At 50.6% G+C, this 22,334-nt stretch overlaps 1 pseudogene; it reads right to left on the minus strand.

Moving 5' to 3' along the window:
- Positions 1–7,428: 7,428 nt before the first annotated feature.
- LOC147119245 (uncharacterized) lies at positions 7,429–8,609 on the minus strand (annotated as a pseudogene).
- Between the last annotated feature and the right edge of the window lie 13,725 nt (positions 8,610–22,334).

The raw sequence follows: 22,334 nt of genomic DNA on the forward strand, positions 1-22,334 counted from the left end.
CCACCACCTGTTCTTTAGGTCGCGAGTTTTTTGTTGGATCTCGGCCTTCAGGCGTCTGTAGAGCTGCTTTCTTACTCTTGAGTTGTGTTGCTGTTTCTAGATCAGGAATGCCTTGCGCTTGCAGATTAGCTCCTGGATCTCCTGATCGTTCTTGTCAAACCAGTCTTGGTGTTTCCTGGTCGAGTGACCGAGCGTCTCTTCACAGGTGCTCACTATGGAGGCCTTGAGTGCAGACCAGGTGCTGTGGACACTCTGTGTCTCTGCATCACTGGGAGTCGTCAGGTTGGTTGTGAGGCGCAGGCTGAATAGGGCTTTCTTAGCCGGGTCTTTGAGTGCTCCAGCGTTGATTTCCCTGCGGCATTGTTTCTGTTGCCGCTGCTGTTTTGGGGCTACATTGATGGAGATGACAGAGCGGATTAGGCGGTGGTCTGTCCAGCAGTCGTCAGCTCCTGTCATGGCGTAGGTGATGCGGATGTCCTTGCGGTCCCTCGCTCAGACGATGAAGTAGTCCAGCAGATGCCACTGCTTGGAGCGAGGGTGCTGCCATGAAGCTTTGTACTTGTCTCTCTGCCGGAACAAGGTGTTGGTTATGACAAGGCCATGTTCTAAGCATTTCGTCAGGAGGAGGGTACCGTTGGAGTTGGCTTTCCCTACCCACTCTCTGCCGATCACACCTCCCCAGAGGTCTGTGTCCTTTCTAACTCTGGCGGTAAAGTCCCCAAGGAGGATCAGCTTGTCGCCCGTTGGGACTCGGGACAGGGATTGTTCGAGGCTGGAGTAGAATTCCTCTTTGGTCTCGTCTGTGGCTTCCAGTGTTGGGGCGTACGCACTGATGACCGTAGCACACTGGTTCCGGGCTGGGGTGTCAGTGTTGGGGCGTACGCACTGATGACCGTAGCACACTGGTTCTGGGCTAGGGTGTCAGTGTTGGGGTCTACGCACTGATGACCGTAGCACACTGGTCCCGGGCTAGGGTGTCAGTGTTGGGGCGTACGCACTGATGACCAAAGCACACTGGTTCCGGGCTAGGGTGTCAGTGTTGGGGTGTACACACTGATGACCAAAGTACACTGGTTCTGGGCTAGGGTGTCAGTGTTGGGGTGTACGCACTGATGACCGTAGCACACTGGTTCCGGGCTAGGGTGTCAGTGTTGGGGTGTACGCACTGATGACCGAAGCACACTGGCTCCGGGGTAGGGTGTCAGTGTTGGGGCGTACGCACTGATGACCAAAGCACACTGGTTCCGGGCTAGGGTGTCAGTGTTGGGGCGTACGCACTGATGACCGAAGCACACTGGTTCCGGGCTAGGGTGTCAGTGTTGGGGTGTACGCACTGATGACCGTAGCACACTGGTTCCGGGCTAGGGTGTCAGTGTTGGGGTGTACGCACGGATGACCGAAGCAGACTGGTTCCGGGCTAGGGTGTCAGTGTTGGGGTGTACGCACTGATGACCGAAGCACACTGGTCCCGGGCTAGGGTGCCAGTGTTGGGGTGTGGTAAACCACTTTTATCGTTACACTATAGTTATCACTGTTGTATTGTTATCACCGTTATCACTGTTGTATCACGATACGAGGTCGCCTCTTGTCGCGCTGTTATACCTGGGCTGACCACCTCCGACTCCGCCCATGGCTCCACCTACCTGCCCAGGTATAAAGGTAGTCGACTGGCTGGTATTCCTCCTTGTTGGACCCGATCACCCACGAGGGTGGGCTCTGTTATTTAGTCAATAAAAACCTTTAGTTACGTTCCTAACTCGTCGCTTTTTATTGGACGAATTGATAGGTATATCAATTTTATTGACTAAATTTTAAAGATGTCTACTACTGGCCAGCCAGAAGCCCTCCCAGAAGCACAGCCACACCAGCCGGCTTGGCTGCAAGCCCTCAAACCACCGTACCTGGATCTAAACCCACAGGCAGCAAACGCAGCCCTCAACTTCAAACACTGGCTGGACTGCTTCGAATCCTACCTGGAAGAATCCGGCGCCCCGCAGAGATCCAAACTAAGACTTCTGAACGCCCAAGCGAGCCCGAGAGTATATGCACTCATCCAGGACACGACTACGTACGAGGCCGCTATCAACCTACTGAAACAGCAGTACCGCAGCCCGGTAAATTACATGTACACCAGGCACCTCCTAAGATCCCGCCCGCAACAGCCAGGAGAGTCTGTAGCTGAATTTTTACGGGCGCTAAGAGCACTCGGCAGGAACTGTGACTTTAAAGCGGTGACGGCTGTTGAAAATACGGAAGATAATATCCGCGATGCCTTTGTGAAAGGCCTACGGTCCGACTACTCACGGCAAAGACTGCTTGAAGCTAAAGACCTCGACCTGGACAAAGCTGAAGCCCTCGCTCTCTCCCTGGAGGTGGCCCATCAGGACCAGGAGGCGTTTTCCAGGTACTGCTCGCGACCCTGGGACTCGGGCCCGACCCCTACCGCAATACCCTTCGCAGCGCCGCCCCCGGGACCTACCTCAGCGTCGGCGTCCCGGACCCGACCGGGCCCGCCACCCCCGGTACCGGCTCCGACATCGGGCACCCGCGATCGGGCCGCCGGCTGCTTCTTTTGCGGCCAGGAGAAGCACCCGAGGTCGCGCTGCCCAGCCAGGAACTCTACCTGCGCAACCTGCAGGAAGAAAGGCCACTTCTCTAAGGCCTGCAGGAGCGGATCTTCAGAGGCCAGCAGTGCCTCATGCGAACTGTGGGGGCGGCCATCTTCTTTCACGGCAACTGAGGCCAGTATCCCCACACGTGAGTCATGGGGGCGGCCATCTTTGATCAAGGCAACCGACCCCAATAGTGCCTCATGTGAGTTATGGGGGCAGCCATCTTCTCCGCCATTTTGTCCTACCTCGTGGGAGACGCCATTTTACCCACCACGCCCGACTGCCACCGGGCCCCCGGACCCGACGACCGCCTCGCCCGCAGACGACAACGACTCGCTTACCTACACGCTAGCCTCCGTCACTCTGGATCAAGCCCGCCCACACCACCTGTCCAAGTCGATGATGGACATCAAAGTAAACGGCCACGCCACGACCTGCCTGTTCGACAGCGGAAGCACGGAGAGCTTCATCCACCCAGACACGGTGAGCCACTACTCCCTCCCTGTCCTGCCAACGCGCAACCGAATCTCGATGGCATCGAGGTCCCACGCCACGGACATTAGCGGCTACTGTGCTGTGACCTTGTCGGTTAAGGGTACAGAGTATAAAAACTTTAAACTCCTCGTCCTCCCCCAGCTCTGCGCTGCCGTCCTACTAGGGCTGGACTTCCAATCCCACCTCCAAAGTGTAACCCTAGCATACAGTGGACCCCTCCCCCCACTCACAGTCGACAACCAGCGAAGGTTAAACCGCCCACCGCGTAACACCTGCAGCCTATCCACCCTCAAGGTGCCGCCACCTTCCCTGTTCGCTAACCTCACCCCCGACTGCAAACCCGTCGCTACCAAGAGCAGGCGGTACAGCGCTGGGGACAGAGCTTTCATTAGCTCTGAGGTGCAGCGTCTCCTGAAGGAGGGCATCATCGAGGGGAGCAACAGCCCCTGGCGTGCCCAGGTCGTGGTCGTTAAGACCGGCGATAAAAATCGCCTGGTCATCGACTACAGCCAGACCATAAACAGATACACCCAGCTGGACGCATACCCCCTTCCCCGCATATCTGACATGGTCAATCAGATTGCACAATACCGCGTATTCTCGACCATCGACCTTAAGTCGGCCTACCACCAACTCCCTATCCACCCCGAGGACCGCCAGTACACCGCTTTCGAGGCGAATGGGCGCCTATACCACTTCCTTAGGGTCCCCTTCGGTGTCACCAACGGGGTCTCGGTCTTCCAAAGGGAGATGGACCGGATGGTTGACCAGAACGGACTGCAGGCCACATTCCCCTACCTAGATAACGTCACCATCTGCGGCCGCGACCGGCAGGACCACGACGTGAATCTGGAGAAATTCCTCCGTACAGCCCAACGGCTGAACCTCACCTACAATAAGGAGAAATGTGTGTTTAACACCTCGCGCCTTGCCATCCTTGGCTGTGTAGTAGAGAACGGACTCATCGGCCCCGACCCCGAAAGAATGCGCCCCCTCATGGAGCTACCCCTCCCCCACTGCCCTAAGGCACTTAAGAGAACCCTGGGGCTCTTCGCCTACTATGCCCAATGGGTGCCCAATTATGCGGACAAAGCCAGACCCCTCATGAAGTCAACATCCTTCCCCCTTACGGAGGAAGCGTGCGCAGCCTTCTCCCTCATTAAGGGAGACATTGCCAAGGCCACTATGCACGCAGTGGATGAGTCCATCCCCTTCCAAGTCGAGAGCGATGCATCCGACTTCGCCCTAGCCGCCACCCTTAACCAGGAGGGGAGACCGGTGGCCGCCTTCTCAAGGACCCTACAGGGCCCTGAGATCCGACACTCGTCGGTCGAGAAGGAGGCCCAGGCGATTGTGGAGGCGGTACGACGCTGGAGGCACTACCTGGCAGGCAAACGATTTACCCTCCTTACCGACCAACGTTCGGTCGCTTTTATGTTTAATAACAAGCTGAGGGGCAAAATCAAGAATGACAAGATCTTGAGGTGGAGAATCGAGCTCTCCACCTACGATTATGATATCTTGTACCGGCCAGGTAAGCTGAACGAACCCCCCGATGCTCTGTCACGAATTACATGCGCCAGCACGCAAAGTGATAGACTTCAGACCCTCCACAACGACCTCTGCCACCCCGGGGTCACCAGACTTTACCACTTCATTAAGGCCCGCAACCTGCCCTACTCCATCGAGGAGGTCAGGACCATAACCAGGAACTGCCAGACCTGTGCCGAGTGCAAACCGCACTTCTTTAGGCCGGACAGAGCAAGCCTGATCAAGGCCACCCGCCCCTTCGAGCGCCTGAGCATCGACTTTAAGGGGCCCCTCCCGTCCTCTGACCGTAACGTGTACTTCCTCAACATTGTTGATGAGTACTCCCGTTTCCCCTTTGCCTTCCCCTGCCCAGACATGACCAGTACCACGGTCATTAAATGCCTGAACGACCTCTTCGCCTTGTTCGGGTTCCCAAACTATATACATAGTGACCGGGGCTCCTCTTTCATGAGCGAGGAACTCCGTCAGTTCCTACTAGCGAGAGGTATTGCAGCAAGTAGGACCACCAGCTACAACCCCCGAGGGAACGGCCAGGTGGAAAGAGAGAACGCGACGGTATGGAAGGCCGTCCTCTTAGCCTTAAAGTCTAAGGGCCTCCCAACCTCCCGCTGGCAGGAAGTCCTCCCGACAGCGCTGCACTCCATCCGGTCACTACTTTGCACTGCCGTTAACGCCACCCCCCATGAACGAATGTTTGTTTTCCCCAGGAAGTCGACTACGGGAACCACTCTACCAACCTGGCTGACCTCTCCGGGGCCCGTCTTGCTGCGAAAGCACGTGAGGGCCCATAAAACAGACCCCCTGGTCGAGAGGGTGAACCTCCTGCACGCCAACCCCCAGTACGCCTACATGGCTTACCCAGACGGGCGGGAGGACACTGTCTCCTTACGAGACCTCGCACCCTCGGGCACTCCGGAGACACCACCTTTACCCCCCCCCACCACCCCCCCAATTCCAGCCTAGGTAGACGGCATGCCGGAACCCCACGAGCCTTCGCCGACCACGCAGACACCAGCACTAACACCGGATAATGCAGCACCGCCGCTGCGACGATCGGAGAGGCTTACGAGGCCTCCGGACAGACTGACATACCAGAACTGGTAGTACACTTCACCCCGCCGGACTCAAATCTAAACAAGGGGTGAATGTGGTAAACCACTTTTATCGTTACACTATAGTTATCACTGTTGTATTGTTATCACCGTTATCACTGTTGTATCACGATACGAGGTCGCCTCTTGTCGCGCTGTTATACCTGGGCTGACCACCTCCGACTCCGCCCATGGCTCCACCTACCTGCCCAGGTATAAAGGTAGTCGACTGGCTGGTATTCCTCCTTGTTGGACCCGATCACCCACGAGGGTGGGCTCTGTTATTTAGTCAATAAAAACCTTTAGTTACATTCCTAACTCGTCGCTTTTTATTGGACGAATTGATAGGTATATCATGGGGTGTATGCACTGATGACCGTAGCACACTGGTTCCGGGCTAGGGTGTCAGTGTTGGGGTGTACGCACTGATGACCGAAGCACACTGGTCCCGGGCTAGGGTGCCAGTGTTGGGGTGTACGCACTGATGACCGAAGCACACTGGTTCCGGGCTAGGGTGTCAGTGTTGGGGTGTACGCACTGATGACCGTAGCACACTGGTTCTGGGCTAGGGTGTCAGTGTTGGGGTGTACGCACTGATGACCGAAGCACACTGGTTCCGGGCTAGGGTGTCAGTGTTGGGGTGTACGCACTGATGACCGTAGCACACTGGTTCTGGGCTAGGGTGTCAGTGTTGGGGTGTACGCACTGATGACCGAAGCACACTGGTTCCGGGCTAGGGTGTCAGTGTTGGGGTGTACGCACTGATGACCGTAGCACACTGGTTCTGGGCTAGGGTGTCAGTGTTGGGGTGTACGCACTGATGACCGTAGCACACTGGTTCTGGGCTAGGGTGTCAGTGTTGGGGTGTACGCACTGATGACCGAAGCACACTGGTTCCGGGCTAGGGTGTCAGTGTTGGGGTGTACGCACTGATGACCGTAGCACACTGGTTCTGGGCTAGGGTGTCAGTGTTGGGGTGTACGCACTGATGACCGAAGCACACTGGTTCCGGGCTAGGGTGTCAGTGTTGGGGTGTACGCACTGATGACCGTAGCACACTGGTTCTGGGCTAGGGTGTCAGTGTTGGGGTGTACGCACTGATGACCGTAGCACACTGGTTCTGGGCTAGGGTGTCAGTGTTGGGGTGTACGCACTGATGACCGTAGCACACTGGTTCTGGGCTAGGGTGTCAGTGTTGGGGTGTACGCACTGATGACCGAAGCACACTGGTTCCGGGCTAGGGTGAGCCGAAGAGTCATGAGGCGCTCATACGTTTCACTTTCAGTCAGGAACTGATCGCACTTTGACCCCAATCTCTGATTTGACAGCACAGTTCCAGCATTCGCCGTTCTTCCTGACTCTAAACACAGTTGTAAAGGAGCCTTCTGCTCCATGTCTAGGAGCTTTGAACCATGGAAGAGAGCGGCTGGGACACGTTTCTTACACATCTCAAGATTAACCCTCACGGGTACTTTGCTGTCAGTGAAGAGAGACGAGAAAGACCAAAGTGCCATTTGCCCCTCTCAGTGTGGCCCTGAAGGACTGTGCCCAGGCTGAAGTTCTGTTCCCGCCGTACGATCCTCCCCCAGATTGTCCTTTCTGAGCTCCAGCCAGGTGATGCTAAACACTCAGGTGAGAAGACAAAAATCTACAAAAATGCATTGAAAACAAAGCTGATTTATTTGACACATATCCAGAATATTAAACTCCAGCCCAGTTATTGGGGTCATTAACTTCATCAGAAATAAACCCCAACTGTCAGAATGAACATGGTTCAGTCCAGGATGTGATTACCAGCAGCAATAACAGCAGAATCCAACCCCTGCAGTGACTTGTGAACTAGCTGGTGTCTCAGCAGGGTGGATGACTGAGTGAATCCCTTCCCACATACGGAGCAGGTGAACGGCCTCTCCCCAGTGTGAACTCGCTGGTGATTCAGCAGGGTGGATGACTGAGTGAATCCCTTCGCGCACACGGAGCAGGTGAATGGCCAATCCCCAGTGTGAGTGCATTCATGTTGTATCAGTTTCCTTTTGCTTTTAAAGCTCTTCTCACAGTCAGAACATTTAAAAGGTCTCTCGTCAGTGTGAACAAGTTGATGGCGCATCAGTTCCCCAGAACTTTTATAGCACTTCCTGCGTTCCGAGCATTTAAAAGGTCTCTCATCAGAGTGAACTCACTGGTGTGTCAACAGGATGGATGAATTTGTGAATCCCTTCCCACACTCGGAGCAGGTGAACGGCCTCTCCCCGGTGTGAGTGTGTTGGTGACACAGCAGTCCACTTGCACTTTTAAAGCTCAGCTCACACTTAGAACATTTAAAAGGTCTCTTACCAGAGTGAACAAGCTGGTGTTTCCGCAGGGTGGATGACTGAGTGAATCTCTTCCCACACATGGAGCAGGTGAATGGCCTCTCCCCAGTGTGAACTCGCTGGTGTCTCAGCAGTGTGGTTGAATGAGTGAATCCATTTCCACACACAGAGCAGGAGAACGGCCTCTCCCCAGTGTGAACTCGCTGATGTCTGATCAGGTAGGGTGAGTGAGTGAATCCCTTCCCACACGCGGAGCAGGTGAACGGCCTCTCCCTGGTGTGACTGTGTCGATGAGCTTCCAGGTGGAACGGGCATCGGAATCCCTTTCTACACTCCCCACATTTCCACAGTTTCTTCGTGGTGCGGGTGTCCCTGTGTCCCTCCAGGTTCGATGATCGGTTGAAGCCTCGTCCACACACACAACGCGGTTTCTCCCCGCTGTGAATGGTGCGATGTTTTTTCAGGCTGTGTAACTGGTTAAAGCTCTTTCCACAGTCAGTGCAATGGAACACTCTCACTTGGGTCTGTGTGTCTCCGTGCTTTTCCAGTCACACTGTTGTTTGAAATCTTTTCCCACAGACAGAACAGAGAAAAAGGCCGATGATATTCAAGTCCTGATGAATTGAGTGACTCTGTCAGATCTTGTTGTGATGTTTGGTTTGAGTTTCCTGTCTGTAAATCCTCCCCTTCTAACACCCTGTAAAATGAGTTTACAAAAGTCATCACTGTAAGTGCAGGATATAAATTCAGAACAGACAATTCTAGTTTCTATGGAACATTCTTTCCTCTCTTGTTCCCCCAAAGTTGTAAATCCCCATCCCACACACTCTCCCTCCTCCCTGTGCTGAAATCCAAACCCATCGCACCATCTCCAACATTTCTTTCCTCCACTCCCAGTTTTCTCCCTCCCTCTACTCTGGTTGGGTTCAGTTCTACACCCACTGTGTGCAGAGTGAGAATAAAATCAATGAGTCAATGATTGTCTCTCCTGGTCACTGGGACCCTGAAGCCCCGCCCACTCTTTGTTCCTGTACCAAGATGGTCGCGCATGCGCTGTGCTGCAGGTGGAACCGGTCTGTCTTTCCTCCACCAAGATGGCAGCGCGTAACCCGGGTCTGTTACCGAGAAAAAGCCTCACCGCTGCCGTCCGGCAGAACACATTCGGCCACTGGATCTCATTCGGGCCGGAGGCCGTTCTCCAACTTTATAAACCCTGCGGCGCGGCCTACCCGCAGTTTATTAATCTCCCGACCCCGCTCCCGCCGACCTGCAGCTCCGCCCGGCGACCGCGCGAGGCTTTCTTCGTAAAGTCGTCGAGGGACACGTGACCTGGGCCCGCAGCCTGATTGACGGGAGCTTCCAACCAATAGGGAGCGAGTGGGGCGGGGCTGGAGGAGCGAGCCGGCGGCGGTTTCTCCAACCAATCGGGGAGCCTGAGGGGCGGTACTAGCGCCGGCTGATTGTCTGATCCGCAGGGCAGCGAGTTTCTCCAGTCCCTTGTTCAGGGCCAGGGGCCAGGGGAGGCTGTGGGCCTTTATTCCCCTTATTGGACACAAGGCTCTTTGTCTCACAACACACTGGCTCAGGTTTTAATAGAGACTTTTAAAATTCATCAATAAAAGCAAATAAACCTGGCTGCTTCTGAAGAATAAACTTTTTAATATTTGGGAGAAAAAGGACAAGTTTCTTTCCCTCTGGGGAATTTGTTATTAGTTTCAGGAAACAACAACAACCACTTGTATTTATAAAGCGCCTTTAATGTAGTAAAACGTCCCAAGGCTCTTCACAGGAGCGTTATAAAACAAAAATTGACACCGAGCCACATAAGGAGATATTCAGGCAGATGACCAAAAGCTTGGTCAAAGAAGTAGGTTTTAAGGAGCATCTTAAAGAAGGAGAGAGAGGTAGAGAGATGGAGAGGTTTAGGAAAGGAATTCCAGAGCTTAGGGCCCAGGCAACTGAAGGCCCGGCCACCAATGGTGGAGCGATTAAAATCAGGGATGCTCAAGAGGCCGGAATTAGAGGAGCGCAGATATCTCGGGGTGTTGTGGGGCTGGAAGAGATTACAGAGATAGGGAGGGGCGAGGCCACGGAGGGATTTGAAAACAAGGATGAGAATTTTAAGGATGAGACACTTGAGGAAAAGCAGAGAGTGGGGGAGGGTCAAGCCCTTATGGGACAGGGTCGTTAATTCTGTTCTGCAACAGTTACTGGGACAGACTGTATCTCCCCCTCTCCTCCACACAGGGATTTGTGGTAGTTAAAGGGACAGTGATTCTCCTTGTTCTGCGAGATTGTAATTAAAGGGTCACTACTCTGAGATGGCTGTGAACTTTTAGTGCCGCCAGCCTTTCTAAAACATCTTCCTTTCTTTGAAGATCTGTGTGAACTCGCTGGTGACTCAGCAGGTTGGATGAACTCTGAAACCTCTTTGCACAGTCAAAACATTTAAAGGGTCTCTAATTGGTTCTGGGGCAGGAGGGATCTGGTTAACGGTGATCACAATATCAGTAGGTTTAAAGTAGTTATGGAAAGGGACAAAGAAAAATCAACGGTGAAAATACCCAGCTGGAAGAGAGCCAATTGCAGTGATTTGAGAAGGGATCGAGCACAGGTGGACTGGAAACAAAGATTGTCCAGGAAAACAGTGAATGACCAATGGCAGGCCTTCAAGGCTGAGATCGTTCGGGTACAAACCAAGCATATTCCTATAAGGAGGAAAGATGGGGCATCCAAAGCTAGAGCTCCCGATGACAAAGGATATCGAGGTTAGAATAAAACAGAAAAAGGAGGTTTGCAACAAATGTCAGGTACAGAATACCGTCAAAAACCAGGCAGAATACAGAGAGTGCGGGGGAAATTGAAACAGGATGTAAGAAGGGCAAAGAGACATTATGAAAAAAGTTTAGCGGGTAACATAAAAGAGAACCCAAAAATCTTCTATAAACATATCAAAAGTAAAAGGATAGTTTAAGGAATGGTGGGGCCAATTAGGGACCAAATAGGAGCTCATCATACGGAGGCAGAGGGCGTGGCTGAGGTACTGAATGAGTACTTAGCATCTGTCCTCACAAAAGAAGAGGATGAAGTTAATGTCGCAGTAGAGGAGGGGGGAGTAGAGAAATTGGATAAAAATGGATAGAAAGGAGGTGCTAAATAGGTTGTCATCACTCAAAGTTAACAAGTCACCCGGTCCAGATGGGATGCATCCTAGGTTGCTGAGGGAAGCTAGGGTGGAGATAGCAGAAGCTCCGACCACAATCTTTCAATCTCCCTCAGATATATGGGAGTGGTGCCAGAGGACTGGAGGATTGCAAATGTTACACCCTGTTCAAAAAAGGGGAGAGGGATAAACCTGGTAACTACAGGCCAATCAGTCTAATGTCAGTCATGGGTGAACGACTAGAGACCATTGTCAAGGACAAAATTAATTCTCACTTGGAGAAGCATGGGTTAATAAGGGGCAGCCAGTATGGATTTGTTAAAGGTAAATCCTGTCTGACAAACCTGATTGAGTTCTTTGATGAAGTAACAGAGGGTTGATGAAGGTAGTGCAGCAGAGGTTGTATATATGGACTTTCTAAAGGCATTTGATAAAGTACCACACAAGAGACTTACTCGGAAAATAGAAGCACAGGGAATTAAAGGGCTGAAGGTAATTTGGGTATGTAATTGGCTAAGGGAGAGGAGGCAGTGAGCAGTGCTGAGGGATGTTTTTCTGACTGGAGGGAAGTATGCAGTAGGTTCCCCCAGGTGTCGGGATTAGGACCATTGCTTTTCTTGTTATATATAACTGACCTGGACTTGGGTATAGGTGGACAAGTTTGAAGTTTACGGATGATACAAAACTTGGCAACGTAGTAAATAGTGAGCGTAGTAGTAGCAGACTTCAGGAGGACAGAGACAGACTGTGAAATGAGCAGACACAAGGCAGATGAAATTAAATGAGGATAAGTGTGAAGTGATGCACTTTGGGAGAAACAACAGGGAGAGGCCGTATAATCTAAATGGGACTATTTTGAGGGGGTGCAAGAGCAGAGGGACCTGAGGGTCCAAATATCACAAATCTTTGAAAGTGCCATGGCAAGTTGGTGAGGCGGTTCAGAAAGCGTATGGGATACTTGGCTTTGCAAATAGGGCCATTGAATACAAAAACAAGGAAGTTACACTAAACCTTTACAAATCACCAGTTAGGAACATAGGACAGGAGGAGGCCATTCAGCCCCTCGAGCCTGTTCCGCCATTCAATGAGATCATGGCTGATCTACGACCTGACTCCATACACCTGCCTTTGGCCCATATCCCTTAATACCTTTGGGTAACAAAAACCTATCAATCTCAGATTTAAAATTAACAATTGATTTCGCATCAATTGCCGTTTGCAGAAGAGAGTTTGTGTGTAGAAGTGTTTCCTAATTTCACTCCTGAAAGGGCTGGCTCTAATTTTTAGACTATGCCCCCGAGTCCTAGAATCCCCAACCAGCGGAAATAGTTTCTCTCTATCTACCCTATCTGTTCCCCTTAATATCCTGAAAACTTCGATCAGATCACCCCTTAATCTTCTAAATTCCAGGGAATACAACCCTAATTTGTGTAATCTCTCCCCGTAACTTAACCCTTGGAGTCCAGGTATCATTCTGGTAAACCTATGCTGCACTCCCTCCAAGGCCAATATATCCTTCCTAAGGTGTGGTGCCCAGAACTGCTCACAGTACTCCAGGTGTGGTCTAACCAGGGTTTTGTACAGCTGCAGGGTTTTGGCCTCAGCTGGAGTCTTGTGTACAGTTCTGGGCACCACACTTTAGGAAGGATGTCAAGGCCTTGGAGAGGGTGCAGAGGAGGTTGAGCAGGATGGTACCAGGGATGAGGGACTTCAGTTATGTGGAGAGATTGGAGAAGCTGGGATTGTTCCCCTTAGAGCAGAGAAGGTTAAGAGGAGACCTAATAGAGGTGTTCAAAATGATGAGGGGTTTTGATCGAGCAAGTAGGGAGAAACTGTTCACTCTGGCAAGTGGGTCAGTAACCAAAGGTCACAGATTTAAAATAGTTGCTAAAAGAACTAGAGGGGAATGAGGAGAATTGTTTTCACACAGAGGGCTGTTAAGATCTGGAACGCACCATCTGAAATGATGCTGGAATCAGGTTCCACAGGAACTTTCAAATGGTAATTGGATGTGTACTTGAAGAGGACTAGTTTGCAGAGTTCTGGGGATAAAGCTGGGGTTTGGGGCTAAATTGGACAGCTCTTTCAAAGAGCTGGCACAGACAAGATGGGCCGAATCACCACCTTCTGTGCTGTTAGATTCTATGATCAGTGTGAAGACGCTGGTGTCTCTTAAGGTTCTTAGAGCTTTTAAAGTTCTTCCCACAGTCAGAACATTTAACGGGTCTCTTGTCAGTGTGAACAAGCTGGTGTGACAGCAGGTGGGATGATTCAGTGAATCCCTTCCCACACACTGAGCAGGTGAACGGCCTCTCCCCAGTGTGAACTCATTAGTGTCTCTTCAGCTCCCCGGAGCTTTCAAAGCTCTTCCCACAGTCAGAACATTTGAAGGGTCTCTCTTCAGTGTGAGCTCGCTGGTGTCCCTTCAGTTCCCCAGGGCTTTTAAAGCTCTTCCCACAGTCAGAACACTGAAATGGTCTCTCATCAGTGTGAACAAGCTGGTATCCCTTCAGATCCCTGGCGCTTTTAAAGCTCTTCCCACAGTTAGGACACTGAAATGGTCTCTTATCATTGTGAACAAGCTGGTGTCCCTTCAGTTCCCCGGGGCTTCTAAAGCTCTTCCCACAGTCAGAACACTGAAATGGTCTCTCATCAGTGTGAACTTGCTGGTGTCCCTTCAGATCCCTGGGGCTTTTAAAGCTCTTCCCACAGTCAGAACACTGAAATGGTCTCTCATCAGTGTGAACATGCTGGTGTCCCTTCAGATCCCCCGGAGCTTTTAATGCTCTTCCCACACTCAGAACATTGAAATGGTCTCTCATCAGTGTGAACTCGCTCATGTACCAGCAGGTTGGAGAGCTGAGCGAATCCCTTCCCACACACGGAGCAGGTGAATGGTCTCTCCCCAGTGTGAACTCGCTGGTGTCCCTTCAGATGCCCGGGGCTTTTAAAGCTCTTCCCACAGTCAGAACATTTAAAGGGTCTCTCATCAGTGTGAACTCACTGATGTACCAGCAGGTTGGAGGGCTGAGCGAATCCCTTCCCACACACGGAGCAGGTGAACGGTCTCTCCCCGGTGTGTAGGTTTTGGTGTCCCTTCAGTTCCCTGGCGCTTTTAATGCTCTTCCCACAGTCAGAACACTGAAATGGTCTCTCATCAGCGTGAGCTCGCTGGTGTCCCTTCAGTTCCCCGGGGCTTTTGAAGCTCTTCCCACAGTTAGGACACTGAAATGGTATCTCATCAGTGTGAACTCGCTGGTGTTCCTTCAGATCCCTGGGGCTTTTAAAGCTCTTCCCACTGTCAGAACACTGAAATGGTCTCTCGTCAGTGTGAACTCGCTGATGTACCAGCAGGTTGGACGGCTGAGCGAATCCCTTCCCACACACGGGGCAGGTGAACGGTCTCTCCCCAGTGTGTAGGTTTTGGTGTCTCTTCAGCTCCCCGGAGCTTTTAAAGCTCTTCCCACAGTCAGAACACTGAAATGGTCTCTCCCCAGTGTGAACTCGCTGGTGTGTTTGCAGGTGGGATGAAAAAACAAATCCCTTTCCACACACGGAGTAGGTGAACGGACTGTCCCTGGTGTGACTGCGCCGTTGAACTTCCAATGCAGACGGGGAACTGAATCCCTTCCCGCCGTCCGCACCTCTACCCGATTTCTCCCCGGTGTGACGGTGCACGTGTCTCGCCAGGTCAGGCAATCGGCTGAATCCGCGTCCACACACTGAACACGTGTGCAGTTTGTCATCGCTGCTTTCTCCTTCCATGTGCAAAGGCCGATGATATTCAGGTCCTGATGAATCGAGTGACTCTGTCAGATCTTGACATGATGTTTGGTCTGAGCTGCCCGCCTGTAACTGCTCCACTTCTATAACCCTGTAAAATGAGTTCAGAAAAGCATCAGAGGCAAACTGTTGTTTAATTTTCCGCTTTCCCAACCTACTGGCAGTGAAGCTGATTTTCAGGCCCCAGCTGCTGCACAGGTTGGTTGAAAGGATCAGTAGTAATGGTGGCTGTAATACCCACAAGCCTCGGCGCTCCAGAAAGTGCTCTGTTGACTGAGTCCTGCGCATGCGCCTCATGGCCCCCGCGTTCTCCCTCCTGCTCCACAATCGCCCGTCCCGATCGGTCCGCAACGCGCATGCTCAGCACACAAAACCCCGCGGTTGGAACATCGGTCGCGCATGCGGAGCCGCAACATCTGGTACGCATGCGCGGCTCAGGTGGGGGCGAGCCGGTGTTTCACCTCGGCGGCCAGGGAGGTGCGCATGCGCAGGACGACCCAACATTCTTCCTGTCAGCAATCACTCCCTCGTTTCTTTAATAAAAACAGAAACTGCTGGAAATACTCAGCAGGTCAGGCAGCATCTGTGGAGACAGAAACAGAGTTAACGTTTCAGGTCGATGACCCTTCATCATAAACATAGAAGATAGGAGCAGGATTAGGCCATTCGGCCCCTCGAGCCTGCTCCGCCATTCAATGTGATCATGGCTGATCATCCAAAATCAGTACCATGTCCCTGCTTTCTCTCCATATCCCTTGATCCATTTAGCCTTAAGAAATATATCTAACTCCTCCTTGAATATATTTAATGAATTGGCCTCTACTGCCTTCTGTGGTAGAGAATTCCACAGGTTCACTACTCTCTGGGTGAAGAAATTCCTCCTCATCTCTGTCCTAAATGGCTTACCCCTTATCCTTTAACTGTGACCTCTGGTTCTGGACTCCCCGGCCATCGGGAACATCCTTCCTGCATCTAGTCTGTCTAGTCCTGTTAGAATTTTATAAGTTTAAATGAGATCCCCTCTCATTCTTCTAAACTCCAGCGAGTATAAGCCCAATTGACCCAATCTCTCCTCATATGTCATTCCTGCCATCCCAGGTATCAGGCTAGTGAATCTTCATTGCACTCCCTCCATGGCAAGAACATCCTTCCTCAGCTAAGGCGACCAAAACTGCACACAGTACTCAAGATGTGGTCTCACCAAGGCCCTGTACAACTGCAGCAAGATATCCTTGTTCCTGTACTCGAACCCTCTCGCTACGAAGGCCAACATACCATTTGCCTTCTTAACCGCCTGCTGCACCTGCATGCTTACCTTCAATGACTGGTGTACAAGGACAACCAGGTCTCGTTGCACTTCCCCTTCTCCCAATCTATTGCCATTCAGATAATAATCTGCCTTCCTGTTTTTGACACCAAAGTGGATAACCTTGCATTTATCCACATTATATTGCATCTGCCATGCTTCTGCCCAATCACCCAACCTGTCCAAATCATCCTGGAGTTTCTCGGCATCTTCCTCACAGCACACACGCCCTCCCAGCTTTGTGTCGTCTGCAAACCTGGAGATATTACATTTAGTTCCCTCGTCTAGATCATTAATATATATTGTGAATAGCTGGGGTCCTAGGACCGATCGCTGCGATACCCCACTAGTCACTGCCTGCCACTCGGAAAAAGAACCATTTATTCCAACTCTTTGCTTTCTGTCTGCCAACCAGTTCTCTATCCAAGTCAATACCTTGCCCCCAATCCCATGTGCCTTAACTTTACAGGCTAACCTCTTATGCGGGACCTTATCGAAAGCCTTCTGAAAATCCAAATACACCACATCCACTGGTTCTCCCTTATCTATTTTACCAGTTACAGCCTCAAAAAATTCCAGTAGATTAGTCAAGCATGATTTACCTTTTGTAAATCCATGTTGACTTTGTCCGATCGTGTCACTGTTTTCCAAGTGCTCTGCTATTACATCTTTTATAATGGACTCTAGCATTTTCCCCACTACCAATGTCAGGTTTACCGGTCTGTAATTCCCCATTTCCTATCTACCACCTTTTTTTGAATAGTGGGGTAACATTAGCTACCCTCCAATCCATGGGTACTGTTCCAGAGTCTATCGAATTTTGCTAGATGAAGTAAAGGAGATCTTCTATGCTGACCTGGATAAAACCTTGTCTGGTATCCCAAAAGACGATAAAGACATTCTTCTTGGGGACTTCAATGCCAGGGTTGGTCGGGATTATCAACTATGGAAAGGCATCATAGGAAAAAAGTGGGCATCGGATAGTCCAACTCAAACAGACTACTACTTCTCACTAAATGTGCCGAGCACAACCTCATAATCACAAACACTTTCTTCCGACAAAAAAACAAGTGCAAAACCTCCTGGAGGCACTCCCGCTCAAAATTGTGGCATCTCATTGACTATGTCATTGTACGGGCAAGGGATCGTTGTGATGTTCTGGTCGCTAGGGCCATGTTCAGCACTGATGACTGCTGGATAGATCATCGCCTTATCCGAGCAACTATGTCCCTCAAACTAAAGCCCAAGATATGTGCTCAGAAGAAGCAGTTCCTGCCAAAATTAAACATTGAATGTCTTGAGGACACTGCCATACAGCAGTGCTTTCAGGATTCCATCAGGCAAAGTCTTCCAAAGGAATACCCACATGATACTGGAGAACATTGGGAACTGCTGAAAGCCACTATCCTCAACACCTCCCAGAACATACTCGGTTTCAAGTCCAGAAAACATCAGGACTGGTTTGATGAGAACGACTCAGAAATTGAACAGCTCATAGAAAGGAAAAGGAAAGCTTTCTGCGCCTGGCAAAACAACATCAGCAGCAAGGCCAAAAGAGATGCTTATGCCAGAGTTAAGGCAGATGTCCAGCAGAGAATAAGGGAGATGAAGAACAACTGGTGGTCTCAAAAGTCCCTAGAAATACAACGTATGGCTGATACTGGGGACTCCAGAGGCTTCTTCAGTGCCACCAAGGCAGTTTTCGGACCAAGCTACCGTGGCTTAAACCCCTTACGCTCTAAGGACGGTTTAATTCTGCTCAATGACAAGGAGGCAGTTGACACAAGATGGAGGGAGCATTTTCAAGAACTGCTCAACCGACACAGTAACGCAGATCTGGAGTCCATCAATCAATTACCGCAGAGACCAGAAAGGAAGGAAATGGGGGCACCCCCAAGAATTGTAGAAGTGCAGAATGCCATCAGGTCTATGAAAAACAACAAAGCTGCCGGCTTAGATGGGATTCCAGCAGAAATCCTTAAAAAAGGTGGCCCTGAGCTCCTGACACACATACATGCCTTCCTCCTAAAAATATGGCAGCAGGAAGAAATTCCACAAGATCTCAGAGACGCTTTGATTGTTACTATCTTTAAAAAGAGGGAAAAGTCGGTGTGTTGTAACTACCGAGGTATCTCCCTTCTTTCTTCCACAGGAAAAGTGCTTGCCCGTGTCCTTGCTAACAGACTTTTGCCGTTATCTGAGGAGGTGCTTCCGGAGTCGCAGTGTGGTTTCCGACCATCCAGAGGAACAGCTGATATGATCTTCACAGCACGTCAATTACAGAAGAAATGCCGTGAGCAAAAGCAACCACTATTCATAGCTTTCAAAGACTTAACTAAAGCTTTTGACACCGTCCACCGCCAGACTTTATGGCATATCTTGTCTAAGCTTGGTTGGCCTGATAAATTCATCTTAGTCCTGAGGCTGCTACATGATAACATGTCCGCAGCAGTTCTCAGCAGCAGCGGTTCTATTTCAGAGCCCTTTACAGTTGAGATAGGAGTAAAACAGGGCTGCATCATTGCTCCAACCCTTTTTGCAGTGTTCATCTCAGTTATCCCCCATCTCATCGGCAATGATCTGCCCACCGGAATTCAAATCCTTTACCGTACTGATGGCCGACTTTTCAATCTCAATAGGCTTAAGGCCAAGAGCAAAGTCTCCATCACTACCATTATGGAGTTACAGTATGCAGATGATAACGCCATCACAGCTCTTTCCGAGCATGATCTACAAAACACCTTGAATGCTTTTTCCAGAGCCTATAAACTTCTGGGCCTCACCATGAACATAAAGAAAACCCAGGTGCTCCACCAGCCATCACGTAATCAGCTTGCAACTCCGCCCTCTATAAAGATTGATAATAACACCCTTGAAAATGTCAACACCTTTCCATATCTGTAAGGGGTTTTCCTCAAGAGATTTCCCTCAGGTTTCTCTCTCGAGAGGCCTCTCTCTCTTGCACAGTAAAACCTTGAGTGGTTCGACCCACTCGCCCCTTAGATTCTATACTCTGGACTTAGGGGCAGGAACTACAGTGTAGAGAAAACTCTTGTAGACCAAGTTTGATGAAACAAAATGAAATTTTATTGCATAAGGAAAAATATCAAATCAAATGCAAGCAGATAAGAGAGTACATGGGAGGGAAAAACACAAACAAATCATAACGACACAGTACTAACTAAAGCAAATACAGGCATCTTATACTCTACAAAGATCATCATGAAATAAGGAAACACACGGAACATCGAGGGACAACAACTCATGTTAATTGTACCCTTAAATCCACCCCCTTATTAAACCTATCTAGGTCTGATTGTGAAGGGCCAGAAACATGCTCACCAATCCCACTAGGAAGTGCAAGGTTTTGAAATCGATTCTGTGTTTGGTCCTCTCAAGCGTTTCATCTCCACGTGGATCGTGGAGCCCCTGCGAGCTGTGCCACACCTCTCTCCCGAGGTGGGGGTCGGGGTTGGTTGGACACCGGCGGGCCTGGATGTCGGCGGGGTCGAGGATCGTCAGCTCGCTCCTGATTAGAGGAGCCTTGGGCTGGATCCCATCGCTTCTTCAGTTTCCTTTTCTCTCTTCTCCCGAGCCGGGGTGGCTGAAAGGTTTCATCTCTTGGGACCTTTATTTTTTTGTCTCTTCTCCCAAGTTGGTTCGATGGCCTCTCATTCCGGCAACGGCCCGGGGACGGTCGATGATGTCCTGATGTGCTTCCCGGGGGCGGAACGCCGGTTTCGAGACGGCCTTCTCAATGTTGGATTTCTTCTTCCTCCTGCGATTGACTGCTCCTTCTTCTGGGTGTCTGGATTCAAGCTGCGTGTTACCAGCTCTCCAACCCGGCGTGTCTGTGTGCCAACTGCAAGCCTGCAAGCTGTGTCGAGTGTGTCCCCGAGTGCTTTTTGCTGTGTCCCACTGCTGAAAAAGTCTTCTAGATATACCTTTCTTCCAGAGGCTTCACTTCCCAACCAAAATCAGCTTAGTCTTTGTTTTAATTTTGGCGGGCTGCGAGCACAGTGGGGTAGCCATTATTTTTAAATGTTTTAAACGGCCTGTAAAGGCCCATCTCTGGTCGGGAAATACCTTCATTGTTTTTAATGGCCTGCTGATCTCGTTATCTAGTCCTGGGTTCTGTTCTCATGAATATGAAATTGTCCCCTTTTGTCTGGGGCAACATTTTGATGGCCTCTGTCTCCAGGCCGATCTTGACTAGATCTGCATACGTGTGGGTCTGGTTTCGTTCTCTCAGGAACGGCTTCCAGAACTTGCTGTAGGTTGAATCCACAAATCTGTCTGAGGTTGCGCAGGAAACATTTTAAAGTGTCCCAATAAGCTGGTCACATGGTATGGTGGCCATTTTGTATGCCCCTTTTTCTGGGCTTCTTTTAAAACAGTATTTCAAATCACAGCCTCTTCTGCCATTTAAACCTTATTAATACAAAGTCCAATTTTGCGAATCCTACACACTCCCAGGGCAGCTACAGCACGGGTTAGATGCAGAGTAAAGCTCCCTCTACACTGTCCCATCAAACACTGCCAGGGTAGGTACAGCACAGGTTAGATACAGAGTAAAGCTCCATCTACACTATCCCATCAAACACTCCCAGGGCAGGTACAGCACGGGTTAAATAAAGAGTAAAGCTCCATCTACACTGTCCCATCAAACACTCCCAGGGCAGATACAGCACGGGTCAGATACAGAGTAAAGCTCCCTCTACACTGTCCCATTAAACGCACCCAGGGCAGGTACAGCACGGGTTAGATACAGAATAAAGCTCAAAGCTCCCTCTACACTGTGCCATCTAACACTCCCAGAGCAGGAACAGCACCGGATGGATATAGAGTAAAGCTGCCTCTACACTGTCCCATGAAGCACACCCAGGGCAGGTACAGCACGGGTTAGATACAGAATAAAGCTCCCTCTAAACTGTTCCAGCAAATACTCCCAGGGCAGGTACAGCACGGGTTGGTTACAGAATAAAGCTCCCTCTACACTGTCCCATTAAACGCACCCAGGGCAGGTACAGCACGGGTTAGATACAGAATAAAGCTCAAAGCTCCCTCTACACTAACATCTAACACTCCCAGGGCAGCTACAGCACGGGTTAGATGCAGAGTAAAGCTCCCTCTACACTGTCCCATCAAACACTGCCAGGGCAGGTACAGCACGGGTTAGATACAGACTAAAGCTCAAAGCTCCCTCTAAACGGTCCCATCAAACACTCCCAGGGCAGGTACAGCCCGGGTTAGATACAGAGTAAAGCTCCCTCCACACTTTCCCATCAAACACTCCCAGGGCTGGTACAGCACGGGTTAGATGCAGAGTAAAGCTCCCTCTACACTGTCCCATCAAACACTCCCATGGCCGGTACAGCATGGTTTAGATACAGAGTAAAGCTCCTTCTACACTGTCCCATCAAGCACTCCCAGGACAGGTACAGCCCGGGTTAGATACAGAATAAAGCTCAAACCTCCCTCTGCACTGTCCCATCAAACACTTCCAGGGCAGGTACAGCACGGGTTAGATACAGAGTAAAGCTTCATCTACACTGTCCCATCAAACACTCCCACGGCAGATACAGCACGAGTTAGATACAGAATAAAGCTTAAAGCTCCCTCTGCACTGTCCCATCAAACACTACCAGGGCAGGTACAGCACGGGTTAAATAAAGAGTAAAGCTCCATCTACACTGTCCCATCAAACACTCCCAGGGCAGATACAGCACGGGTTAGATACAGAGTAAAGCTCCCTCTACACTGTCCCATTAAATGCACCCAGGGCAGGTACAGCACGGGTTAGATACAGAATAAAGCTCAAAGCTCCCTCTACACTGTGCCATCTAACACTCCCAGAGCAGGAACAGCACCGGATGGATATAGAGTAAAGCTCCCTCTACACTGTCCCATCAAACACTCCCAGGGCAGGTGCAGCATGGGTTAAATACAGAGTAAAGCTCCCTCTACACTGTCCCATCAAAGACTCCCATGGCAGATACAGCACGGGTTAGATACAGAGTA

The sequence above is a fragment of the Somniosus microcephalus genome, chromosome 4, assembly GCF_052327205.1.
Source record: "Somniosus microcephalus isolate GS21.2 chromosome 4, FLI_Smic_1.0, whole genome shotgun sequence".
In the NCBI taxonomy this organism is placed as follows: Eukaryota; Metazoa; Chordata; class Chondrichthyes; order Squaliformes; family Somniosidae; genus Somniosus; species Somniosus microcephalus.